This window comes from Schistocerca piceifrons, chromosome 2, assembly GCF_021461385.2.
Source record: "Schistocerca piceifrons isolate TAMUIC-IGC-003096 chromosome 2, iqSchPice1.1, whole genome shotgun sequence".
Classification (NCBI taxonomy): domain Eukaryota; kingdom Metazoa; phylum Arthropoda; class Insecta; order Orthoptera; family Acrididae; genus Schistocerca; species Schistocerca piceifrons.
Window position 1 is genome coordinate 1131983007 of NC_060139.1, and position 13800 is coordinate 1131996806.

Here is a 13800-nt window from a genome sequence, read left to right on the forward strand (position 1 = left end):
TATTTAATTCCGATGCAATTTCTGTGCTTCATCGTCAATAAGAAGGTCAGAGGGATACAGTAACCCTGAAGTGATGCATCGGAATCTATAACTAGTGTCACAGGAATGGTTCAAAGCATAGACAGTAAGAAGAGTCCGTTTTCTTGTACTTAACCCGGCATTGTGGCTTTTCTATTTAATTCCGATGCAATTTCTGCGTTTGGTCGTCAATATGAAGGTCCAAGGGATACAGTAAACCTGAATTGAAGCATCGGAATGTATAACCGGTCTCACAGGAAAGGTTCAAAACATAGACAGTAAGAAGAGCCAATCTTCACATACTTGAGTCGGCATTGTGCCATTTGTTTTTAATTCCGATGCAATTTCTGTGTTTCATCGACAATACGACGGTCAGAGGGATACAGCAATCCTGAAGTGAAGCATCGGAATCTATAACCAGTGTCACAGGATTGGTTCAAAGCATAGACAGTAAAAAGCGTCAGTTTCCTTGTACTTAAGTCGGCATAGTGCCTTTTCTATTTAATTCCGATGCACTTTCTGTGTTTCGTCGTCAATAAGAAGGTCCAAGGGATACAGTAAACCTGAAGTGAAGCATCGGAGTCTATAACTAGTGTCACAGGAATGGTTCAAAACATAGACATTAAGAAGAGTCAGTTTTCTTGTACTTAAGTCGGCATTGTGACTTTTGTTTTTAATTCCGATGCAAGTTCTGTGTTTCATCGTCAATAAGAAGGTCACAGGGATACAGTATACCTGAAGTGAAGAATCGGAATCTATAACTAGGGTCACAGGAGTGGTTCAAAGCATAAACTGTAAGAAGCGTCAGTTTTCTTGTACATAAGTCGGCATTGTGCCTTTTGTATTTAATTCCGATGCAATTTCTGTGTTTCATCGTCAATAGGAAGGTCAGAGGGATACAGTAAACCTTAAGTGCAGCATCGGAATCTATAACTAGTGTCTCAGGAACGGTTCAAAATATAGACAGTTAGAAGAGTCAGTCTTCTTGTACTTAAGTCGCCATTGTGCCTTTTGTATTTAATTCCGATGCAATTTATGTGTTTCATCGTTAATAAGAAGGTCAGAGGGTTACAGTAAACCTGAAGTGAAGCATCGGAAACTATAACTAGTGTCACAGGAATGGTTCAAACCATAGACAGTAAGAATAGTCAGTTTACTTGTACTTATGTCGGCATTGTGCCATTTTGTACTTAATTCCGACGCAATTTCTGTGTTTCATCGTCAATAAGAAGGTCAGAGGGATACAGTAACCCTGAAGTGATGCGTCGGAATCTATAACTAGTGTCACAGGAATGGTTCAAAACATAGACAGAAAGAAGAGTCAGTTTTCTTGTACGTAAGTCGGGTTTGTGCCTTTTCTATTTCATTCCGATGCACTTTCTGTGTTTCGTTGTCAATAAGAAGGGCCAAGGGATACAGTAAACCTGAAGTGAAGCATCGTAATCTAAAACCTGTCTCACAGGAATGGTTCAAAACATAGACAGTAGGAAGAGCCAGTCTTCTTGAACTTCAGTCGGCATTGTGCCTATTGTATTTAATTCCGATGCAATTTCTGTGTTTCATCGCCAATGAGAAGGTCAGAGGGATACAGTAAACCTGAAGTGAAGCATCAGAATCTATAACTAGTGTCACAGGAATGGTTCAAAACATAGGCAGTAAGAAAAGTCAGTCTTCTTGTACTTATGTCGGCATTGTGCCTTTTGTATTTAATTCCGATGCAATATCTGTGTTTCATCGTCAATAAGAAGATCAGAATGATACAGTAAACATGAAGTGAAGCATCGGAATCTATAACTAGGGTCACAGGAATGGTTCAAATCATAAACAGTAAGAAGCGTCAGTTTTCTTGTACTTATGTCGGCATTGTGCCTTTTGTATTTAATTCCGATGCAATTTCTGTGTTTCATCGTCAATATGAAGGTCAGAGGGATACAGCAAACCTGAAGTGAAGCATTGGAATCTTTAACTAGTGTCACAGGATTGGTTCAAAACATAGACAGTAAGAAGAGTCAGTTTTCTTGTACTTAAGTCGGCATTGTGCCTTTTCTATTTAATTCCGATGCTCTTTCTGTGTTTCATCGTAAATAAGAAGGTCAGAGGGATACAGTAAACCTGAAGTGAAGCATCGGAATTTATACCTAGTGTCACAGGAATTGTTCAATGCATAGACAGTAAAAAGAGTCAGTATTCTTATAATTAAGTCGGCATTGTGCCATTTGTACTTAATTCCGATGCTCTTTCTGTGTTTCATCGTAAATAAGAAGGTCAGAGGGATACAGTAAACCTGATGTGAAGCATCGGAATCTAAAACCTGTCTCACAGGAAAGGTTCAAAACATACACAGTACGAAGAACCAGTCTTCTTGTATATGAGTCGGTATTGTGCCTTTTGTAATTAATTCCGATGCAATTTCTGTGTTTCATCGTAAATAAGAAGGTCAGAGGGATACAGTAAACCTAATGTAAGGCATCGGAATCTATAACTAGTGTCACAGGAATGGTTTAAAACAAAGACAGTAAGAAGAGTCAGTCTTCCTGTACTTAAGTCGGCATTGTGCCTTGTGTTTGTATTCCGATGCAATATCTGTGTTTCATCGCCAATAAGAAGGTCAGAGGGATACAGTAAACCTGAAGTGAAGCATCGGAATCTATAACTAGAGTCACAGGAATGGTTCAAATCATAGACAGTAAGAAGAGTCAGTTTTCTAATAATTAAGTCGGCATTGTGCCTTTTGTATTTAATTCCGATGCAATTTCTGTGTTTCGTCGTCAATAAGAAGGTGAGAGGGATACAGTAAACCTGAAGTGATGCATCGGAATCTATAACTAGGGTCACAGGAGTGGTTCAAAACATAAACAGTAAGAAGCGTCAGTTTTCTTGTTCTTAAGTCGGCATTGTGCCCTTTGTATTTAATTCCGAAGCAATTTCTGTGTTTCATCGTCAATAAGAAGGTCAGAGGGGTACAGTAAACCTGAAATGAAGCATCGGAATCTATAAGTAGTGTCACAGGAATGGTTCAAAACATAAACAGTAAGAAGAGTCAGTTTTCTTGTACTTAACCCGGCATTGTGCCTTTTCTATATAATTCCGATGCAATTTCTGTGACTCGTCGTCAATAAGAAGGGCCAAGGGATACAGTAAACCTGAAGTGAAGCATCGGAATCTAAAACCGGTCTCACAGGAAAGGTTCAAAACATAGACAGTAAGAAGAGCCAGTCTTCTTGTACTTGGTTCGGCATTGTGCCTTTTGTATATAATTCCGATGCAATTTCTGGGTTTCATCGTCAATAAGACGTTCAGAGGGATACAGCAAACCTGAAGTGATGCATCGGAATCTATAACTAGTGTCACAGGAATGGTTCAAAACATAGACAGTACGAAGAGTCAGTTTTCTTGTACTTAAGTCGGCATTGTGCCTTTTCTATTTAATTCCGATGCACTTTCTGTGCTTTGTCGTCAATAAGAACGGCCAAGGGATACAGTAAACCTGAAGTGAAGCATCGGAATCTAAAACCTGTCTCACAGGAGAGGTTCAAAACATAGACAGTAAGAAGAGCCAGTCTTCTTGTACTTGAGTCTGCATTGTGTCTTCTGTATTTAATTCCAATGCAATTTCTGTGATTCATCGTCAATAAGTTGGTCAGAGGGATACAGTAAACCTCAAGTGTAGCATCGGAATCTATAACTAGTGTCACAGGAATGGTTTAAAACATAGGCAGTAAGAAGAGTCCGTCTTCTTGTACTTAAGTCGGCATTGAGCCTTTTGTTTGTATTCCGATGCAAATTCTGTGTTTCATCGTCAATACGTAGGTCAGAGGGATACAGTAAACCTGAAGTGAAGCATCGGAATCTATAACTAGTGTCACAGGAATGGTTCAAAACATAGACAGAAAGAATAGTCAGTTATCTCGTACTTGAGTCGGCATTGTGCCTTTTGTTTTTAATTCCGATACAATTTCTGTGTTTCATCGACAACAAGAAGGTCAAAGGGATACAGTAAACCTGAAGTGAAGCATCGGAATCTATAACTAGTGTCACAGGAATGGTTCAAAACATAGACAGTAAAAAGCGTCAGTTTCCTTGTACTTAAGTCGGCATTGTGCCGTTTGTATTTAATTCCGATGCAATTTCTGTGTTTCGTCGTCAATTAGAAGGGCCAAGGGATACAGTAAACCAGAAGTGTAGCATCGGATTCTAAAACCGATCTAACAGGAAAGGTTCGAAACATAGACAGTAGGAAGAGCCAGTTTTCTTGAACTTGAGTCGGCATTGTGCCTTTTGTATTTAATTCCGATGCAATTTCTGTGTTTCATCGCCAATAAGAAGGTCAGAGGGATGCAGTAAACCTGAAGTGAAGCATCGGAATCTGTAACTAGTGTCACAGGAATAGTTCAAAACATAGACAGTAAGAAGAGTCAGTTTACTTGTACTTAATTCGGCATTGTGCCTTTTGTATTTCATTCCTATGCATTTTCTGTGTTTCATCGACAATAAGAAGGTCAAAGGTATACAGTAAACCTGAAGTGAAGCATCGGAATCTATAACTAGTGTCACAGGATAGGTTCAAAGCATAGACAGTAAGAAGAGTCGGTTTACTTGTACTTAAGTTGGCATTTTGCGTTTTGTATTTGATTCGGATCAATTTTTGCGTTTCATCGTCAATTAGAGGGTCACAGGGATACAGTAAACCTGAAGTGAAGCATGGAAATCTATAACTAGTGTCACAGGAATGGTTCAAAACATAGACAGTAATAAGAATCAATTTTCTTGTACTTAAGTCGGCATTGCGACGTTTGTAGTTACTTCCGATGCAATATCTGTGTTTCATCGTCAATAAGAAGGTCAGAGGGATACAGTTAACCTGAAGTGAAGCATCGGAATCTATAAATAGTGTCTCAGGAATGGTTCAAAACATAGACAGTAAGAAGAGTCAGTCTTCTTGTACTTAAGTCGGCTTTGTGTCTTTTGTATTTAATTCCGATTCAATTTATGTGTTTCATCGTTAATAAGAAGGTCAGAGGGTAACTGTAAACCTGAAGTGAGGCATCGGAAACTATAACTAGTGTCACAGGAATGGTTCAAAACACAGACAGTAAGAGGGGTCAGGTTTCTAATAGTTAAGTCGGCATTGTGCCTTTTGTATTTAATTCCGATGCAGTTTCTGTGTTTCATCGTCAATAAGAAGGTCAGAGGGATACAGTAAACCTGAAGTGAAGCATCGGAATCTATAACTAGTGTCACAGGAATAGTTCAAAATATAGACAGTAAGAAGAGTCAGTTTTCTTGTACTTAACCCGGCATTGTGCCATTTCTATTTAATTCCGATGCAATTTCTGTGTTTCGTCGTCAATAAGAAGGTGCAAGGGATACAGTAAACCTGAAGTGAAGCATCGGAATCTAAAACCGGTCTCACAGGAAAGGTTCAAAACATAGAAAGTAAGAAGAGCCAGTCTTCCTATACTTGAGTCGGCATTGTGCCATTTGTTTACAATTCCGATGCAATTTCTGTGTTTCATCGTCAATAAGACGGTCAGAGGGATACAGCAAACCTGAAGTGAAGATTTGGGATCTATAACTAGTGTCACAGGAATGGTTCAAAACATAGACAGTAAGAAGAGTCAATTTTCTTGTACTTAAATTCGCATTGTGCCTTTTCTATTTCATTCCGATGCACTTTCTGTGTATCTTCGTCAATAAGAAGGGCCAAGGGATACAGTAAACCTGAAGTGAAGCATCGGAATCTAAATCCTGTCTCACAGGAAAAGTTCAAAACATAGACAGTAAGAAGAGCCAGTCTTCTTGTTCTTGAGTCAGCATTGTGCCTTTTGTATTTAATTCCGATGCAATTTCTGTGTTTCATCGTCAATAAGAAGGTCAGAGGGATACAGTAAACCTGAAGTGAAGCATGGGAATCTATAACTAGTGTCACAGGAATGGTTCAAAACATAGACAGTAAGAAGAGTCAGTCTTCTTGTACTTAAGTCGGCATTGTGCCTTTTGTTTGTATTCCGATGCAATTTCTGTGTTTCATAGTCAATAAGAAGGTCAGAAGGATACAGTAAACCTGAAGTGAAGCATCGGCATCTATAACTAGTGTCACAGGAATGGTTCAAAACATAGACAGTAAGAAGAGTCAGTTTTCTTGTACTTAAGTCGGCATTGTGCCTTTTGTATTTAATTCCGATGCAATTTCTGTGTTTCATCGTCAATACGAAGGGCACAGGGATACAGTAAACATGAAGTGAAGCATCGGAATCTATAACTAGTGTCACAGGAGTGGTTCAAAACATAAACAGTAAGAAGCGTCAGTTTTCTTGTACTTAGGTCGGCATTGTGCCTTTTGTATTTAATTCCGATGGAATATCTGTGTTTCATCGTCAATAAGAGGGTCAGAGGGATACATTAAACCTGAAGAGAATCATCGGAATCTATAACTAGTGTCACAGGTATGGTTCAAAACATAGACAGTAAGAAGAGACAGTTTACTTGTACTTAAGTCGTCATTGTGCCTTTTGTATTTAATTCCGATGCAATTTCTGTGTGTTATCGTCAATAAGTAGGTCAGAGGGATACAGTAAACCTGAAGTGAAGCATCGGAATCTAAAACCGGTCTCACAGGAAAGGTTCAAGACATAGACAGTAAGAAGAGCCAATCTTCTTGTACTTAAGTCGGCATTGTGCCTTTTGTATTTAATTCCGATGCAATATCTGTGTTTCATCGTCAATAAGAAGGTCAGAGGGATACATTAAACCTGAAGAGAAGCATCGGAATCTATAACTAGTGTCACAGGAATGGTTCAAAACATAGACAGTAAGAAGAGTCAGTTTACTTTTACTTAAGTCGGCATTGTGCCTTTTCTATTTAATTCCGATGCAATTTATGTGTTTCATCGTTAATAAGAATGTCAGAGGGTACTGTAAAACTGAAGTAAAGCATCGGAAACTATAACTAGTGTCACAGGAATGGTTCAAAATATAGATGGTAAGAAGAGTCGGGCTTCCTATACTTAAGTCGGCATTGTGCCTTTTGTATTTAATTAAGATGCAATTTCTGTGATTCATCGTCAATAAGAAGGTCAGAGGGATACAGTAAACCTGAAGTGAAGCATCGGAATCTATAACTAGTGTCACAGGAATGGTTCAAAGCATAGACAGTTAGAAGAAACAGTCTTCTTGTACTTTAGTCAGCATTGTGCCTTTTGTATTTAATTCCGATGCAATTTCTGTGTTTCATCGTCAATAAGAAGGTCAGAGGGATACAGTAAACCTGAAGTGAAGCATCGGAATCTATAACTAGTGTCACAGGAATAGTTCAAAACATAGACAGTAAGAAGAGTCAGTTTTCTTGTTCTTAATCCGACATTGTGCCTTTTCTATTTAATTCCGATGCAATTTCTGTGTTTCGTCGTCAATAAGAATGTACAAGGGATACAGTAAACCTGATGTGAAGATTCGGAATCTAAAACCGGTCTCACAGGAAAGGTTCAAAACATAGACAGTAAGAAGAGCCAGTCTTCTTGTACTTGAGTCGGCATTGTGCCTTTTGTATTTAATTCCGATGCAATGTCTGTGTTTCATCGTCAATAAGAAGGTCAGAGGGATACAGTAAACTTGAAGTGAAGCATGGGAATCTATAACTAGTGTCACAGGAATGGTTCAAAACATAGACAGTGAGAAGAGTCAGTCTTCTTGTACTTAAGTCGGCATTGTGCCTTTTGATTGTATTCCGATGCAATTTCTGTGTTTCATCGTCAATAAGAGGGTCAGAGGGATACAGTAAACCTGAAGTGAAGCATCGGAATCTATAACTAGTGTCACAGGAATGGTTCAAAACATACACAGTAAGAAGAGTCAGTTTTCTTGTACTTAAGTCGGCATTGTACCTTATGTATTTAATTCCGATGCAATTTCTGTGTTTCATCGTCAACACGAAGGTCACAGGGATACAGTATACATGAAGTGAAGCATCGGAATCTATAACTAGTGTCACAGGAGTGGTTCAAAACACAAACAGTAAGTAGCGTCAGTTTTCTTGTGCTTAAGTCGGCATTGTGCCTTTTGTATTTAATTCCGATGCAATATCTGTGTTTCATCATCAATAAAAAGGTCAGAGGGATACATTAAACCTGAAGAGAAGCATCGGAATCTATAAATATCGTCGCAGAATGGTTCAAAACACAGACAGTAAGAAAAGTAATTTTCCTTGTACTTAAGTCGGCATTGTGAATTTTGTAATTAATTCCGATGTAATTTCTGTGTTTCATCGTCTAATAAGAGGGTCAGAGGGATACAGTAAACCAGAAGTGAAGCATCGGAATCTATAACAAGTGTCACAGGAATGGTTCAAAATATAGACAGTAAGAAGAGTCAGTTTTGTTGTACTTAATTCGGCATTGTGCCTTTTGTATTTAATTCCGATGCAATTTCTGTGTGTCATCTTCAATAGGTAGGTCAGAGGGATACAGTAAACCTGAAGTGAAGCATCGGAATCTAAAACCGGTCTCACAGGAAAGGTTCAAAACATAGACAGTAAGAAGAGCCAATCTTCTTGTACTTGAGTCGGCATTGTGACTTTTGGTTGTTATTCCGATGCAATTTCTGTGTTTCATCGTCAATAAGACGGCTAGAGGGATACAGCAAACCTGAAGTGAAGCATCGGAATTTATAACTAGTGTCACAGGAATGGTTCAAGCATAGACAGTAAGAAGAGTCAGTCTTCTTGTACTTAAGTTTTCATTGTGCCTATTGTATTTAATTTCGATGCATATTCTGTGTTTCATCGTCAATAAGATGGTCAGAGGGATACATTAAACCTGAAGTGAAGCATCGGAATCTATAAGTAGTGTCACAGGAATGGTTCAAAGCACAGACAGTAAGAAGAGTCAGTTACATTATAATTAAGTCGGCATTGTGCCTTTTGTATTTAATACCGTCGCAATTTCTGTGTTTCAACGTCAATAAGAAGGTCAGAGGGATACAGTAACACTGAAGTGATGCATCGCAATCTATAACTAGTGTTACAGGAATGGTTCAAAACATAGACAGTAAGAAGAGAAAGTTTTCTTGTACCTAACCCGGCAATATGCCTTTTCTATTTAATTCCGATGCAATGTCTGTGTTTCGTCGTCAATAAGAAGTGCAAGAGATACAGTAAACCTTAAGTGAAGCATGGAATCTAAAACCGGTCTCACAGGAAGGGTTCAAAGCATAGACAGTAAGAAGAGCCAGTCTTCTTGTACTTGAGTCGGCATTGTGCCTTTTGTTTATAATTCCGATGCAATTTCTGTGTTTCCGTGTCTATAAGAAGGTCAGAGGGATTGCAGTAAACCTGAAGTGAAGTATCGGAATCTATTCATAGTGTCACAGGAATGGTTCGAAGCATAGACAGTAAGAAGAGTCAGTTTTCTTGTAGTTAAGTCGGCATTGTGCCATTTATATTTAATTCCGATGCAATTTCTGTGTTTCATCTTCATAAATACGGTCAGAGGGATACAATAAACCTGAAGGGAAGCATCGGAATCTAAAACCTGTCTCACAGGAAAGGTTCAAAACATAGACAGGAAGGAGAGCCAGTCTTCTTGTACTTGAGTCGGCATTGTGCCTTTTGTATTTAATTCCGATGCAATTTCTGTGTTTCATCGTCAATAAGAAGGTCAGAGGGATACAGTAAACCTGAAGTGAAGCATGGGAATCTATAACTAGTGTCACAGGAATGGTTCAAAACATAGACAGTAAGAAGGGTCAGTCTTCTTGTACTTAAGTCGGCATTGTGCCTTTTGTTTGTATTCCGATGCAATTTCTGTGTTTCATCGTCAATACGAAGGTCACAGGGATACAGTAAACATGAAGGGAAGCATCGGAATCTATAACTAGTGTCACAGGAGTGGTTCAAAACATAAACTGTAAGAAGCGGCAGTTTTCTTGAGCTTATGTCGGCATTGTGCCATTTGTATTTAATTCCGATGCAATATCTGTGTTTCAGCGTCAATACGAAGGTCAGAGGGATACATTACACCTGAAGAGAAGCATCGGAATCTGTAAATAGTGTCACAGGAATGGTTCAAAACACAGACAGTAAGAAAAGTAATTAACCTTTTACTTAAGTCGGCATTGTGCCTTTTGTATTTAATTCCGATGCAATTTCTGTGTTTCATCGTCAATAAGAGGGTCAGAGGGATACAGTAAACCTGAAGTGAAGCATCGGAATCTATAACAAGTGTCACAGGAATGGTTCAAAATATAGACAGTAAGAAGAGTCAGTTTTCTTGTACGTAATTGGCATTGTGCCTTTTGTATTTAATTCCGATGCAATTTCTGTGTTTCATCGTCAACAAGAAAGTCGTAGGGATCCATTAAACCTGAAGAGAAGCATCGGAATCTATAAATAGTGTCACTGGAATGGTTCAAACACAGACAGTAAGAAAAGTAATTTACCTTTTACTTAAGTCGGCATTGTGCCTTTTGTATTTAATTCCGAAGCAATTTCTGTGTTTCATCGTCAATAAGAGGGTCAGAGGGATACAGTAAACCTGAAGTGACGCATCGGAATCTATAACAAGTGTCACAGGAATGGTTCAAAATATAGACAGTAAGAAGAGTCAGTTTTCTTGTACGTAATTGGCATTGTGCCTTTTGTATTTAATTCCGATGCAATTTCTGTGTTTCATCGTCAACAAGAAAGTCGTAGGGATACATTAAACATGAAGTGAAGCATCGAAATCTATAAATAGTGTCCTCAGGAATGGTTCAAAACATAGACAGCAAGAAGACTCAGTCTTCTTGTACTTAAGTCGGCATTGTGCCTTTTGTATTTAATTCCGATGCAATTTCTGTGTTTCGTCGTCAATAAGAAGGTGCAAGGGATACAGTAAACCTTAAGTGAAGATTCGGAATCTAAAACCGGTCTCACAGGAAGGTTAAAAACATAGACAGTAAGAAGAGCCACTCTTCTTGTACTTGAGTCGGCATTGTGCCTTTTGTTTATAATTCCGATGCAATTTCTGTGTTTCATCGTCAATAAGACGGTCAGAGGGATACAGCAAACCTGAAGTGAAGCTTTGGAATCTATAACTAGTGTCACAGGAATGGTTCAAGACATAGACAGTAAGAAGAGTCAGTTGTCTTGTACTTAAATCGGCATTGTGCCTTTTCTATTTAATTCCGATGCACTTTCTGTGTATCGTCGTCAATAAGAAGGGCCAAGGGATACAGTAAACCTGAAGTGAAGCATCGGAATCTAAAACCTGTCTCAAGGAAAGGTTCAAAACATAGACAGGAAGAAGAGCCAGTCTTCTTGTACTTGAGTCGGCATTGTGCCTTTTGTATTTAATTCCGATGCAATTTCAGTGTTTCATCGTCAATAAGAAGGTCAGAGGGATACAGTAAACCTGAAGTGAAGCATGGGAATCTATAACTAGTGTCACAGGAATGGTTCAAAACATAGACAGTAAGAAGAGTCAGTCTTCTTGTACTTAAGTCGGCAATGCGCCTTTTGTTAGTATTCCGATGCAATTTCTGTGTTTCATCGTCAATACGAAGGTCACAGGGATACAGTAAACATGAAGTGAAGCATCGGAATCTATAACTAGTGTCACAGGAGTGATTCAAAACATAAACAGTATAAAGCGTCAGTTTTCTTGTGCTTAAGTCGGCATTGTGCCGTTTGTATTTAATTCCGATGCAATATCTGTGTTTCGTCGTCAATAAGAAGGTCAGAGGGATACATTAAACCTGAAGAGAAGCATCGGAACCTATAAATAGTGTCACAGGAATGGTTCAAAACACAGACAGAAAGAAAAGTAATTTTCCTTTAACTTAAGTCGGCATTGTGCTTTTTGTATTTAATTCCGATGCAATTTCTGTGTTTCATCGTCAATAAGAGGGTCAGAGGGATACAGTAAACCTGAAGTGAAGCATCGGAATCTATAACAAGTGTCACAGGAATGGTTCAAAATATAGACAGTAAGAAGAGTCAGTTTTCTTGTACTTAATTGGCATTGTGCCTTTTGTATTTAATTCCGATGCAATTTCTGTGTTTCATCGTCAACAAGAAAGTCAGAGGGATACATTAAACCTGAAGTGAAGCATCGGAATCTATAAATAGTGTCTCAGGAATTGTTCAAAATATAGACAGTAAGAAGAGTCAGTCTTCTTGTACTTAAGTCGGCATTGTGCCTTTTGTATTTAATTCCGAAGCAATTTATGTGTTTCATCGTTAATAAGAATGTCAGAGGGTTACTGTAAACCTGAAGTGAAGCATCGGAAACTATAACTAGTGTCACAGGAATGGTTAAAAACATAGACAGTAAGAAGAGTCAGTTTTCTAATAATTAAGTCGGCATTGTGCCTTTTGTATTTAATTCCGATGCAATTTCTGTGTTTCATCGTCAATAAGAAGGTCAGAGGGATACAGTAAACCTGAAGTGAAGCATGGGAATCTATAACTAGTGTCACAGGAATGGTTCAAAACATAGACAGTAAGAAGAGTCAGTCTTCTTGCACTTAAGTCGGCATTGTGCCTTTTGTTTGTATTCCGATGCAATTTCTGTGTTTCATCGTCAATAAGAAGGTCAGAGGGATACAGTCAACCTGAAGTGAAGCATCGGAATCTATAACTAGTGTCACAGGAATGGTTCAAAACATAGACAGTAAGAAGAGTCAGTTTTCTTGTACTTAAGTCGGCATTGTGCCTTTTGTATTTAATTCCGATGCAATTTCTGTGTTTCATCGTCAATACGAAGGTCACAGGGATACAGTAAACATGAAGTGAAGCATCGGAATCTATAACTAGTGTCACAGGAGTGGTTCAAAACATAAACAGTAAGTAGCGTCAGTTTTCTTGTGCTTAAGTCGGCATTGTGCCTTTTGTATTTAATTCCGATGCAATATCTGTGTTTCATCGTCAATAAGAAGGTCAGAGGGATACAGTAAACCTGAAGTGAAGCATGGGAATCTATAACTAGTGTCACAGGAATAGTTCAAAACATAGACAGTAAGAAGAGTCAGTCTTCTCGTACTTAAGTCGGCATTGTGCCCTTTGTTTGTATTCCGATGCAATTTCTGTGTTTCATCGTCAATACGAAGGTCACAGGGATACAGTAAACCTGAAGTGAAGCATCGGAATCTACAACTAGTGTCACAGGAGTGGTTCAAATCATAGACAGTAAGAAGAGTCAGTTTTCTTGTACTTAACCCGGCATTGTGCCTTTTCTATTTAATTCCGATGCAATTTCTGTGTTTCGTCGTCAATAAGAAGGTGCAAGGGATACAGTAAACCTTAAGTGAAGATTCGGAATCTAAAACCGGTCTCACAGGAAAGGTTAAAAACATAGACAGTAAGAAGAGCCAGTCTTCTTGTACTTGACGCGGCATTGTGTCTTTTGTTTATAATTCCGATGCAATTTCTGTGTTTCATCGTCAATAAGACGGTCAGAGGGATACAGCAAAACTGAAGTGAAGCTTTGGAATCTATAACTAGTGTCACAGGAATGGTTCAAAACATAGACAGTAAGAAGAGTCAGTTGTCTTGTACTTAAATCGGCATTGTGCCTTTTCTATTTAATTCCGATGCACTTTCTGTGTATCGTCGTCAATAAGAAGGGCCAAGGGATACAGTAAACCTGAAGTGAAGCATCGGAATCTAAAACCTGTCTCACAGGAAAGGTTCAAAACATAGACAGTATGAAGAGCCAGTCTTCTTGTACTTGAGTCGGCATTGTGCCTTTTTGTATTTAATTCCGATGCAATTTCTCTGTTTCATCGTCATTAAGAAGGTCACAGGGA